Source organism: Pyrgilauda ruficollis, unplaced genomic scaffold, assembly GCF_017590135.1.
Source record: "Pyrgilauda ruficollis isolate IOZ18807 unplaced genomic scaffold, ASM1759013v1 scaffold81, whole genome shotgun sequence".
Classification (NCBI taxonomy): Eukaryota; Metazoa; Chordata; class Aves; order Passeriformes; family Passeridae; genus Pyrgilauda; species Pyrgilauda ruficollis.
The window spans coordinates 1343848-1357627 of record NW_024530044.1 but is presented as its reverse complement, the minus strand read 5'-3'; positions in this window follow the sequence as shown (position 1 = coordinate 1357627).

Sequence of the window (13780 nt, the reverse complement as noted above, 5' to 3'; positions counted from 1 at the left end):
GCCCTGCTGACCCTGTAGCCCAGGCAGAAGCTAGAGACAATTTATGCAATTTATCCACTAACCTGCAATGAATTCTGCTTTGGCCTGTTTTCACAGAGGGAAGGAAGCTTAACTGGCCAGAGCTTAGAGATGGATCTACTTAGACCCTCTGGGGTCCTTAGTGGACAGTCCCCAGAAAAAAATCCTACTTTTCAAACTTAAAAGGATAGCTCCCACATGCTCGTACGTCTTATTCTAAATAAACACTAGAAATGTTAAAATTAAAATGCAAAATGAGTAGGGCAGGCAAAGCAGTTAAAAATGTGACACATCCTCCTACTTCCTCTGCCCACTATGTCCTTGCACAATGAGTCCTTACTTCTACATGACTTTAGTAAACAAATGCATGGTTTTTATGCTGTGTTCTGAGTGTACCAAGTACCTCCTGAGGCTCATGTGTTTGATGGCTGCAGGTATGTGATCAAGGGACAGCAAACTGACCATTTCTCTCTGATCCCCAGGAACTTCCTTCTATCCCCTCTGAGAGCAAGGCGTTGAGCAAACACCAGCATTCCAGCAAGAAATTCTTTACTATTATTTATATCCACAAAAGAAATGCATATAGGGTCAGATATCCCTGCTTTCCTAATTACTAGACAATGACTTGAGGTCAATGGGAATTTGAGTTCTCAGCTCTTAAAAACATTATATTTCTGACAATAACTTTTAAAATAAATACCATACCATTGCATGGCAAAATATTCCCTGACCAAAAGAAATTTAAATTGAGGTTCCATAATCTACATATGAAAAGACTATTCAAGAAAATTGCTTTTGATTTTATACAGCACTGCATGTTCTTCTCTTTTAATAAAAGGACTAGCTCTCACAGTTTATATGGCTTAAAAAAATAGTGATAACTCAGAGCACTTTTCATTTGAACTGGTTTTTGTTTGTTTTAATCAGATGCAAGTGCAGTCATGTAGTCTTATCTCCCTGCTTAAATTCCTGTTTTCTACAATGTAGCTTTGTAAACCTGAACCAAGACTAAAGCATTTTTGTTTAGTACCTGTAAATTTAAGTGACGCAAGCAGTGAAATAATCCTGTGTACGGAGGAACACATTGCAACAAGTTCAGACCAAGGCTAGCTGCTGATTTCAGAGGCCTCACATCTGACTCTCTCTAGAGCTGAATTTGCCTCAGTATAAATAAAAGCAGTAAATGTCACTTTTCATACAGAAGGGAGTCACAGTTAGCCAAGCCATCTAGCCCCTTTTCCCAGAAAGCATATTGATCATTTTATTCTGTATTTCCTCTCAGGACCTCCAACATAACTGATGGGTTGATCTCTTAGTTTCTTGGTTAATAGGAGAACATCCAAGCAATACTAGTAGCTGAATTTAGTTTCTAGATGAATTTCAAATGGGTCCCTCCCCTCGAAGTGTGAAAACAATTTCCTGATGCCCTTCTCAAACTCTCGAGATGATATTCTCATTGTAAAGAACAAAGGACCTGAATACTTAAGTCCCAGTAACAGGACTGCCATAGACTTCAGTTACACTGGGACTCAAAGCAGTATCCCCGATCAAAAGTGATTGTGAAATAAATAGAAACTTTTTTGACAAATTGAAGGACTCAGCTATTGAAAATCTGCTTAGGACAGGTAAACTATATTGCCAGTCATGCCACGGAATAATAATAGCAGATTTAATGCTCTCTGATAATATTAGAGGACAAAGTATTTTTTTCAATTTTTGACATATTTTTTTCAATTTTTGTATTCTCTTTTCTGGTTGTAAAGAAAAATCTTTAATAACATCCAAGAAATATTTTAGATGTTTTCTTTTTAGGGCTATAAGTGAGATAAAGTACTTCATGCAAAGGTACAAATTGTTTCAGAAATACTGTACACAGCTTGTTTCCTACAATATTCCAGTTATCACAATGTATTTAAGACAGCATATTGTAGTAGTCTCAGTGGAAAGCTTCAGAACATCTGTTTATTTCAGAGTCTGGAACTGAAGATAAAAATAAGACAAACAAAATCTCAGAAGATATTAATAGTTCCATACTTACTGAGCTCATTAATAAATTCATTGGATTCTTCCACAGCAATGTTTCTTTTCCTAACCTGGAAACAAAATTATTGACAGTAAAAAAAAACCAACATATGTTTAGTTTTCAACGACAAAATTATTGACAGTTAAAAAAAAAAAAAAACAAAAACCAACATATGTTTAGTTTTAAACAGAATGCTAATTTTGGTCTGAAGGACCTGATTCTGCAGAGTGTACTGGCCTAAAGTTCTGTTAAAACAACTGGGGACAGACTTCAGGCAAAGACCAGGTGCTACATTAGTAGTTTGTGTTTGGCAAGGATTGCGAATGGATAGTTTATTTCAGCTAGTTGCCATGATATAGATACTATTATATAGCCTGTTTCAAAGAAACAGCTCCTCTTTAAGGCTGAAACATATCTTTGAGAAAGTTTGTTCCTTCCATTTAATGTCTTATTTTACCCACAGTTACCAATGCATCTTTCTCAGTCTCTCTTACAGAATTATATAGTAAAGTATAAGAAAACGGACCTCAGCTATTTGTGTATGGCTGGGGGAATAACACCACTCCCAGGTATCAGGTTTCAGCGCAGGACAGCTACTCGTTTTTTCGAAGTCTGTTTGGAAGTGTTGGCAGGATCTAAATGACCTTACAAAGGAATTTCTCAAACAGAAACAAAAGGATATTGAACTGCTTCCCAGTTCTGACTTTTTCACTGCCTTATTAGACAAGGTCAAGCTTTCAACCATATGCTATGGCACCTCACTCAAGGTGTTTTGGAAGCAAAGTGGAAAAAGGGAGCAAACTTGATGAATGCTGTCAATTCAGAGTGCACAAGTACTGCCAGAAAAACCGTGGTCGAAAAGTTAAACATTCTGATTTAGTGTCTCTACAGTGTATAAAAGAGTAAGTGCCTGTGGTGCTTTAGCTTTGCAGTGAGGAACAGCCAAGTGCCTCCTTCTCACGTCATTGAGCTGAGAGCTCCCAGCGACTGGGCTGGACTTCTCTGTGCTTGGCACCGTGACCAAAAGTGCCACCTGATTCCACCTGGCTGTTCCCCCCTGCTGCACAAAGAGCACGGGTTCCTCTGCAGCGGCTAATAAAGCATTTCAAACGGGGCACTTCTACTCTAGGAGACAGCTGCAATCTCAATACACCTCTAAATTTTTCAGTGAAGCTTTCCCAGTATTTCCATTGTCTTAGGCTCTTGCAGATTGCAATCTATTTATAACAGCTCAGCTATTTCTAAACCTCAAGCAGACAGAAAACTGATGCGTCATTGCAAGGATATGCCTTTGAAATGGCTGGGTGGGAAAAGAAAAAAAAAAATCCAAAACACAGGAAGGCAACAAAAGCAGGAAAAAATAGTCTTTGTCTACGTAATGGTATTAACATTCCTTACCCTTTTTCTGTCACATCTCCTGACTTCCTAAATCAGCACATCAACTATGAATTCTAAGTACCTGTGCTTTTTAAAGTCATTTACTAATTCCTTTTCTTCTTTCCCTTCTCTTCCCCTATAAATAGCTCTATAAATAGTTGAGGAAAGGCCTGTTGCCTGCAGTTAGACGATTTTATCTGCTTTTCAGATGTACAGCCCAGCTCCCTGAGGACTTCTTGTATTGCTACAGCATGCTGTTAACTCTTTGTTACCAGAAGGTTCAAAACTGTCAAAGCACCTATGAAGGAGGCAAAAAAAATTATATGTGCAAAACCAATTGCAAAGTGAGGAAAAATTCTATTTTAGCATAATATATGGCTTTATTTTTTTCACATGTAGAGAAATTCAGACATGGACTGTGTAAGGTTTACAGGAAAAAAAAAATCAGGATGTTCTCCTCCTTTCAAAAAGAATATGTTAGTGTTAGAAAAGTTCCAGGAAGGATGCTCAGAAGTTTGGACTGACTTCTCTGCCTGGAACAGCTGAGAAGTTTAGTATTCACCAGTCAGATAAAGAGGCTAATTAGCAGGGATATAGCAGATCTAGAAAGTCCTGAATTGGAGAAGGTAAATTCATTTACTCTTTCTTCTCATACGTGACAGGTCTCATCATAGCTTCAAATGAAGCTATGAGGAGACCTGTCCAAATCTTGCAAAGAAGCCATGGATGCTAAAGGTTTGTCAAGTGCCAGCAAAGGAACATGCACAGAAGAGAAATGCCCAGGTTACTGGATTTTTTGTTTCAAAGATCTGTAATCTTCTGGGGAACAACTAAAAGGTTCTAGAATTACAATAAATTAATAGTTCTCAAAAATTTTGTATCACAATTTGCTTCCCCTTCAGTTTTTCAAAATACCTTACATTCTTATAATAAAATGTTTCAAGGTTTTGCAGCTCTCCTTTGGACCACAGGTTGTTTCATGAGCCCTGCAGTTCCCTGGGCCACCATGTAGTAAATATCACTAATCCTCATACTTTGCCTTAAAAACTGTTTACAGATGTACTGAGTTGGGAAAGAATTTTTCCTATTCCAGAACGGCAGAGCCATTTAAATTTTTTTAAAGCATTTCCTACCTGAGTGACAGAAGGAGAAGCCAGAGCTATCAGCAGCTGGCCCCTCCTTGTATCAGCTGTATCTAAGCCAGAAAAGCAGTAGTCAAATGTTCCTCCTGTCTTCCATAGCCTTGGCCACTGCTAGCAGGAACAGCAGGGAATGTTAAGGAAAGCCTAAGGTCTCAGTTCCTTCTTTTTTTTGTAGTATGTGTGCTGAATAACGTAACTACAGAGAGTGCAAATGCCATCAGCTCTGAACTGTAGGGGGCTTTTGTTGTTCAGGATGAAGTGGTATAAAAAAGTTAAACAATTAAACTAAACACTGTGGAGTACAATTGTGAATCAGCCCTCCTGATGCCTAAAAACCCTTCAGACAGCACTCTCACAACTAATCTTGAAAATTCTCCAGGAAACCGTGTTATTTATAATTTTCATTGGCAAAAAATGAAAATGTGGATAGACACAAATGTACATGACACATAGGTTGTCTGTCTACCTCATATGTCTCACTTCCTAAATTAGTAACTTAAGCATAAACTAGCATTCCAAATAGTAATACTGGAAAAGAATTTCAAAGACTTGAAACTGCAATATATTTTAAATTTTGATTCAGCAGCAACAAATTTTAAGTCAATGCAGTATCATTAAAATAGAATGCAGTAATTAGTTTACAACACCTGTCTTATCTTACTCATCTTTAAATTTATGAGCTAAACAAAACTGGTAAACCTTTGGACTTGAGCAAGGTGGAGGTGATCCTGCAACAACAGGGGCTGAACAAATATACACAGTTCATACAGAAAAGGTGCAAGAGGAGGAAATGGATATTGGAAGGTTGGTTACTAATTAACCCGGGCCTATTCAGGAAAGGAAGACAGAAATTGAACAAAACTACAGTTTCAATTTAGCTATTTCCTGAGCTAAAGCTCTTCTGAACTATAGGTTTTTTCTGAGGTAAGTCTACAGTATTCACATTCTACGTATTAGATAGGTGTGAAAGATTCTAACAGATCTGCAAATAGTTCCTCCTCTTGGAAGAGTGAAAATTACACAGTGGGGGTCACTGCAGTCAAGTTTCTGGGTGCTGAAGTCACGTCTTGGAGGCAGAATGTTTTCCTCCACCTCCCAGAACGATGACACATATTCCAGAGAGAACTGCTCTGGTTGTTACTCTGCAGTGACAAAGTCACAACCCCTTGCTGCAGTCATTCTGTGCTGAGTAATTATGGTACCTACAAGCACTATGACTGATTACTGTGAATAACTAACAAAAGCAAATGAGTCCCTGGGAAACAGACTGATGATTGCAAATACCCTACAACCACCTGAAATGACATACTGGGGAACATGACGGAGTTTGGGGCTTTTTACTTCTATAAATATAAATACTAAGCTCTTTTCTTTACTTAAAAAGTAAAGAAGGTGGGAAATTCTTAGATAGGTGGGAAATTTCCTCAGAAGAAAAGATAAATTGAGAGACTCCTGTGGAAAGGAGTGTGGCTGAGTGAGCACATTTTAGTACATGGAGGATTTGTTTGTCCTGTGCTAAAAAAATAGGCTCATTGCCTTCTGCAGAACTGGGTAACAGGTGGCAGAGTTACAGGCTCACATGTGAAGCCATGGCCAAACTATTTGCTTGGAAAGAAAAAGCATACATCCCTTGTAACACAAGTAAGACCCTTGTAACCCTTGTAAGATCCTTTTAAATATCAGTTTATAACAGTTCACAGAACAGTTTTCTTTAAGATATAACTGGAAAATATATTCCATGTGTTGATTTGTAAAGCAACACAGAAATTCAAAGCATCTGAACCTTCTTCCTCTGGATCCCATAATCCTGGGTCATTGTGCTATGTGGCTTTTTACTGGTACATGCACTGCAAACATACAGATAAACCATATTTATGTTTTAGCTCACTAATAGGAGCAATGACAAGATGCCATTTGTTATCACCAGTGTATGGTGTCCTACTGTGTCAACTAAAAGGTTAATGTTAATGAATGAAACAGATGACTTTCTTTACTTCACAGAAGTGAGAACTAAAACAGAAGAGTGAAAAAGCAACAAAGTAATTTCTCATTCCTTGCTTCTTCAGACTATTCAAAATACACTGAAAATTGTATGTTGCTGTTGTAATTGACGTGACAGAGAGCTGTACCTGCAAAATTCAGCTGTCTCTTACTAGGAAGGGAACTGGTCAATGATGAGTATTCCAAAAGGCTCTCAAGAGCTAAGGGATGCTAGTGGTGACATAGGAAAGGAAATGCACAGATCAAGTGTATTTCATGATTCTCCTACTCAGTCACAGGGAAAAAAAAATTATTAACTTTTCAGATTGAAAATGAATTTCTCTCTCTCCTTTTTTTTTTCTAAACATAAAGTCTCTGCTTTCTTATGAAATTATTTAAATTTAGCATAAACCAAACAAAAGATGTTTTGTCTTAGTGTTGGCCAGAACTTCCTCTTCTTTATTTTTAAGCTATAAATGCCAATAAAATCACATTTCAAAGGTCTTACATTTACAGAATAGTCTCAGACTAATTCTACATGGTGCAACTTCTCCTAGGCAAAAGCACAGCCTTTAATTACATGCTTTAATTACATGCAGGTCCCAGATTGAAACCCTGCTGTTAACTCCTGCAGTTAACTGTACAATAAAGCACCTTCTCACTCCTAGAGCCTGAAGAAGTGCTCTTAGCAACAGCTCTATGAGGGAGTGCCTGCATTTTACTTGGCAGACAGAGGTGTGTCAAAGTATGACTCAATCACCTTGAGTTCCGTGTTATTTCTGAAATAATTATATATATTCCCATGCAGAGCTGGTAGCAGCATGAGCCTCTGCTCCAGCCTGCTATTGCAGAGACACACAGAGTGATGGACTGTCTGGGGCTGGACAGTGGCAACATGAAATCCATGGAGCAGACGCAAGACTGAGATTACAGAAAGAAGCTAATGAGACTAGAAATCATGCATTTCCTTTGGAACTATTTAAATCTATGCTGTGCCCTGCCACAGCTGCCACTGCCTTTCTTCACTGAGCACTATATCCCTAGGGAAGTATATCCAGTCAATAAGGGCTCAAGGAACCAAGTACTCTGTCCCTGTCACTGCCATTGCAAGTTTGTTTATGATCCAGGGTGACCGTATTTCTTCCTTGAAAAAAAAAAAAACAACAAAAAAATAACAAAGACAAACACTTCTCCTTCTGACTTGCTACACATCCTTCTGCCAGGTTAATCATTATACACACAGCTGATAAATTGAGTTGCATTGAAACGCATGATTACCCCATACTGGACACTAATAATTTATACTTTGAACAGAATATATCTGCAGCAGTGAGTGACAGATGCTTATTTAATAGCTTAAAGGCCTCTGTTTATTCTACTGACCTCTTTTTCCCTTCATTATTAAGTTTTTCCACTCTGCTCTGCTGTCCTTTGCATCATTTGCGGCATTAAGTGAGGTATCTTTCCCTAGGCAATGTTCAAGTAATTATTTTACAGTTTTCATTGTACTCCAGGATGAAATAAAACAGAAAGAAATTTTGAAAAATATTCTTAATATTGACTTTTAAAACAAAATGCAGATCTTTTCAAGTGAAAATAATACCTGTGTGAGGTGCCAGACTAGAAACAGAAAGGTTTGAATACACCACATCCATTTAAGAAGATACTGACTGTCACACTGTCAGCCAAACTGCACTGCTGAAGAGCCTCAGTTTAATTTAGAGTAACAAATTCTTGAAATAAACATCTGAGGTGCTCAATTCTCTGGTCTGCCAGAAAGCTACTAATTTGCATCAAATGCTTTTGTGCTTAATTCACTCTGATTCTGATGGAGACAAAATAGGTAACTAGTCATTCACTACGACCCCTGAGAGGGAAGCAGATGGTTCAAGACCAAAGTGTGTGACATTCCAGCTGAACAACAGACAGAACAGGGAGGCCAAGAGGAATCTTACATACAGGACTGAGCTCCTAAAATAGATTTTTAATGATTATAAATGTTTGGGTAATTTTTCCCTTTTTTTTTTTTTTTTCCCCTGCTTCTTGAGTAATATAATTCTACCACAACAGATAGATCATACAAGAAAAATTTCAGGCTAATGGTAGTTGGCAAGATAAGCATATAATCTGCATTTAAAATCTGATATACATTCATTGATATAAAAGGTATGAAAAGCACTACCTCCAAAGTTAACTGAACCAATGCTAAATATTAGGTAGCATTACAAGCAAGCCAACAGTGCTTCAAAATGCTACTGACAAAGGAATTGCTGCAATGTTTTAAAGTAAATGAGTCAAGTGACATGAACTTAATATTTGGAATATTGTTCCTCCTCAGGCTGGCTAAGTAATTCCAGTAGATTATAATTATGAGCTACACAAGATTCGGTGGAATGTTAGAAGGATATATTTAAAATATTATTCACTAGTCATAAATAAGACTTTTAAAACACCAGGATAATTAGTTCCATTAAAGTTACATCCCCATTGATAGGGCTCTGCCTCTTGCTAGCACAAGTCCATCAGCTGATCTGTCTGTTGTGTCACATAGAAATGTGTTAATTAGGCTTATTCATAACTTCCTTTGTTTCAGAGCCTGAAAGTTATGCCTACATTTGCCTTCCAACGCTAAGGTAAAATTTGCAGAGCTACAGGAGACAGGTTGTGGAGGAAGGCACTGAAGTCAGTAAGCCCAGTTCCCAGGCTTGAGGCTTCTACTCACTAGGAGAAAATTACATGCTCTGCACAATATTTTTTTCAGGTATCTCCAGTACTTTCAGAGTCAAATTCATTATGTGGCCGTTACTGTTATTGTGAATCATTGAAGACCACATCCTGATATAAGATTCTGCGTCAGTAACATGTATGGAAGGTCTGATGCTGGTGAGAAATCTAGTCAAAACCAGTGCATGGGTAGAGTTTTGGCTTGAGAAGAATGTGTGCAGCTCACTCGTGTGAGGGCAATGCTGAGGAGGATTATATATTGTAAAATCTGTATTTCAGATAGCTAAGTCAAACCAAGTCAGAAACTCACAGCTGTTGAGGACCCTTGGTTCTTGGAGTCTATCAGAGAGATTTCTTAAGAAACAGCACTACCACTTTGCACTCTACACCACTGCATAGTTCCTTACTAGTTCCACTGCTATTTTCATGTAATACAAGCAAAGCACCTCAAATAACAACCAGTTAACGCAAATAAGCTTGATTTTAATTTCGCATAGAAGCACACCGAGTAAATCTTGAATTAACTGATATTCTGGGACAGTGCTATTTCAAGAGGTCCAACAGGGACAGTATTTTGAAATACAGACCCACATGGTGTGAAAACCACATGCCTTTTTCTCTTCCTACATACAGGCAGCTCTGACTCTCACAGAATCAAGCACACACATTGAGAGCAGAACAGCAGACGTGATGACACAACGAGATGCAATACAGATATCATTTCCTAACAGACTCCTGAAGTCTGGAAGGCAAGCTTCCCTGCCATCACTTGCTTCATTCCCTGCTTCATCCTTTCCAGACCTAGGAGACTCAAGAACTGATTACACAGCCAAAGACACCTTCAGCAGTGAGATATCTTTGGGGTATTTTTTTTGTCCATTAGAAGTTAAGTGTCCTACCAAGAAAAAATGCACTTTCCTCTAGCCCCATTCCCACACACACTCCCTACAGCTATTTCCACCCACGCTACAGCTCTTTTTAACTGTGTTTAAAAAGCTGAGAGCGAGAGAAATGTGCTGCTGCTGCTCCTCCTCCTCAGGTGGGCGGGTTGGTAGCTGGTCAGTTTTCTGCAGCATTTCTCATTGCTAAATGCGTGGGAGGCTGAGAGCAGAAAGGGAAGGAAGCGGTCCTCTTAGGAAGGGAGGCGTATCGAAGCGAGTGGGAAGCAAATAGCCCCTTCCCACCTGCACATGTGCAATTATATCCAATTGAAAAACGAACACAATAGATCTGCAAGCAGAGCTTTCCAAGCTGTAGTCCTAAAAGGTATCAAACAGCTTGGGTCTCAAAGCCAAAGTCGGGGGTGACCAGATCTCTGGGAAGACAGCATTTTTCACCCACGGAGAACAGGCTCGTGGGGAGGAAAAGGAGGAGGGAAGAGGGCGTTCCTTACAGTTATGGCTTTGTACGTAGGTGGAGGGTGGTTCGGGGAGAGGAGTGACAGATTGCTGGTGGCAGCAGGGAAGAAAGATGTAGGAGGGTGTTTGCCCAGGGTCCCGTCTCACCCAGGGGGTTCTGGCAGGGTGGCTGCAGCACGAGTGCTATGTCTAAGCCGGGCTGGTGGGAGGAGAGGAACTCACTGCTGGATGGACCTCGCTTGGATCCTCTCTCGTCCTCTCGGCAGCATCTGCAGCAGCACACAGCCACTCCCACGCTTTCCCCGGTGCTCTCTGAGGCCAAAAGAAAATGAAAACTATTTCACTCACACAGTTTCATTATGGATTTGCTTTCAGCCTTTTCCAAACACTTTGTAGTTCCCCACTGATAAGATGCAAATTAATTGGTGAAGAAATACACTCTCTTGTTACATACAGGAGAAATTCACTACTGCATGCCATTAGCCATACGCCCTCATCCCAAATCTACGATTGCAGATGTTGTATGAGTGCATCATCTGAAAGGTCTCTGACCAAAAGCCCTGGGGAAGGCAGGCTGTTCACATGAGATGACTCAGGTTACAGACAAAAGCCAAAATTTGTTTCCCCACATTACATAGGTGTTTCAGTCCTTCTCTGGGTTGGCCTGCTGTTAGAGAGTGAAGAAACAGATTTGTTTTCTGCTTATTTTAAGTCTACTTCAGCTCTCAGTGATGTCCCTTGAAGACTCTACTGCAGACTTGAGCCTTTACTCTTAGGTATCCAAGGTGGCATGAGGAAATTTCAATCTGTGTCACCTGTTTTCAAGGGCTGTCAGCTGAGTCTGGACTGAGAAATAACAATGTGAGGATTGCATGAACTGGTAATTTTCCCATTCTGTTCCTCAAACCTTCACAGACACATTTTCCCTTAACCTTCACAGGCTGTAAGGATGCACTTACTATCCACACATACAGAAATGAGATGCCAGCTGTTAGACCAGCAGAGGAAAAGACTGAATTTACAGCAAACCTGGAAACAGCAGCATGGGACATGATGAAGTACTTGTACCATTTATTATCTGGTCTTGATCAACTACTCTGGAGCTCTCAGAGGCAAATGTGAGGCACAAATTAATGGTTAACCAGGGGTGTACAGGTGGCACACAGAACGCAGATGAGCTGCTCTTGGAATCCTTCTTGAGAGCAAGAGCTCCCGCATTCTAAAGTTACATGTTTTTCTGGAAAAAAAACCAAAAAAACCCCAGAAAAACCCACCCAAACCAGAAACAAAACCTGAAAACATCTGCTCAACTCTACAGACCTCCTACAGTCTGCAACTTGTTTTCTCTTTTCAAACCTGCTGAAGGTGCTGCCAGGAAACTTCTCCAGGGGGAGGAATTACAACCTGCTTATCCTTCTGGCTATTGCACTTACACTCTCTGTTCCTGGCTTGGTCCAGCATTGTGCAGCCCTCTTTGCCAATTGTAAAATAATTCATAAAATCCCAGGTTAAAGGTCATCTCATTCTGCTCATTCTCAGGCAACTCCATTACTTTCAATCTTTTTTCCACCACCTACCTTAGAAAAGTATTTTATTTACTTTTTAGAAAGCATTTTCACTTTGATATTCCACTCTGAAAAAAATGGGGTGTGCAGGAGGACTATTGAAAAATAGGATGATATCTGAATTGCTTTTTGGACAGGACTGCAGCCAGCTAAATGGCTGTGAAAATATAGCAATTTTCTAACATTTACGAATCCCCTGCCCCTAAAAAAACTATAGGTAAATTCAAGCCATCACCAGCAGGTTTAAAAATGAAGGCTCAAGGAAGATGGCTCTTATTTTGCCACCTCTTCTTAAAAATTACTTAAAAAAAAAAAAGGGAACTATTTTAAAGAAACATTAAGTATAAATAGAATGTCATCACCGTGGGGACAAATCAGTAGTTGTCTCAAGGCAAGGCTTGCTGTTACTTCATTGTTTGCAAAGGACTAGGCCCACTTGTGTCCTAAATCAGACATAAAGCTGGAAGACCACAAAGGGTTTACACCACTACTTACACTGAGACAGGAGGAGAACAGATCAAAATCAGCGTAAGTAAAAGATGAATCAGATCACCAGCTTCTATTTTGGACCCCCAGAAACAGACATCCCATGCAGTCATGTCCTGATCACAGCCTTGCCCCTGTGCAGGTGGACTTTGTTAGGAGATTTCCAAGGATTTCAAACAGCCTCCACCTGCTCCTACCCAAGGTTAGCTGCCACACAGCCATTTCTTCTTTTTCACAACAACACTAACAAACATTATCCCACAGAAAAGTTCTTTTCATATTTGTCTGTGAATTGTAGAGTTTCAGTCACAGGAAATGAGAAACAAAAATGTTACCTGCTTATCAAACCCTCTAATTAGCGATGCCTGGATGAGAGCTGCAGAGTTATCCTCAAAAATAATTTCCTAAATAATTATCTAAGTCAGGGTTCAGGTTTGCCAACTGTGATAATTTGGTGTCATTTAGCCTGGTTTAGATTTAATTGCACAGCACTTGATATAATGCAGCATATAGGGCTGTCTGCACACAAAATGACACCAAAAAGCTGCATCATTGATTATCATATAACCTTTAGGTGAAAGTTTGAATAGTCAGGATCACCTAATGAATTCTTGCAATTAATTAGTTTGTTGTAGACAGTCTCCCAGTGCCTGCAAAAGCACCTCATGTTCTGTTCCCAGTTATTTTTTGTTCACATTGTACAAGACTGAAAACTGAGACTGCGTTAATACAGAAATGTTCTGGTTTGGTTGTTTTTTTTTTTTGGTGCCTATTTAGTTTGATTAAAATTTTTACAACCAGATTTAATATACTCCGAGAGTCACTGCAACGGAAATGCCAACACAGATGACGCCGATATAAGCAGAGGCTGAATCATTTTAGAAATAAAGAGCAAGGTTGCCCTCTGGAGACTTCTCTAGAAGTGCTTCTGAGAGCTAGGACTTTTTTTTTTTTCTTCCAGCAAAATAAATTTGCTAAAAGGTTTTAAGTTTGGGGTTTTTTTTCTTCTTTTAAATACAAATGTGAATCAGGGCAGCTGATGCTAAGAACGTGTTACACCAAGATATGATGAAGCTACATTTCAACCTAATGCACTGTATTGTCATT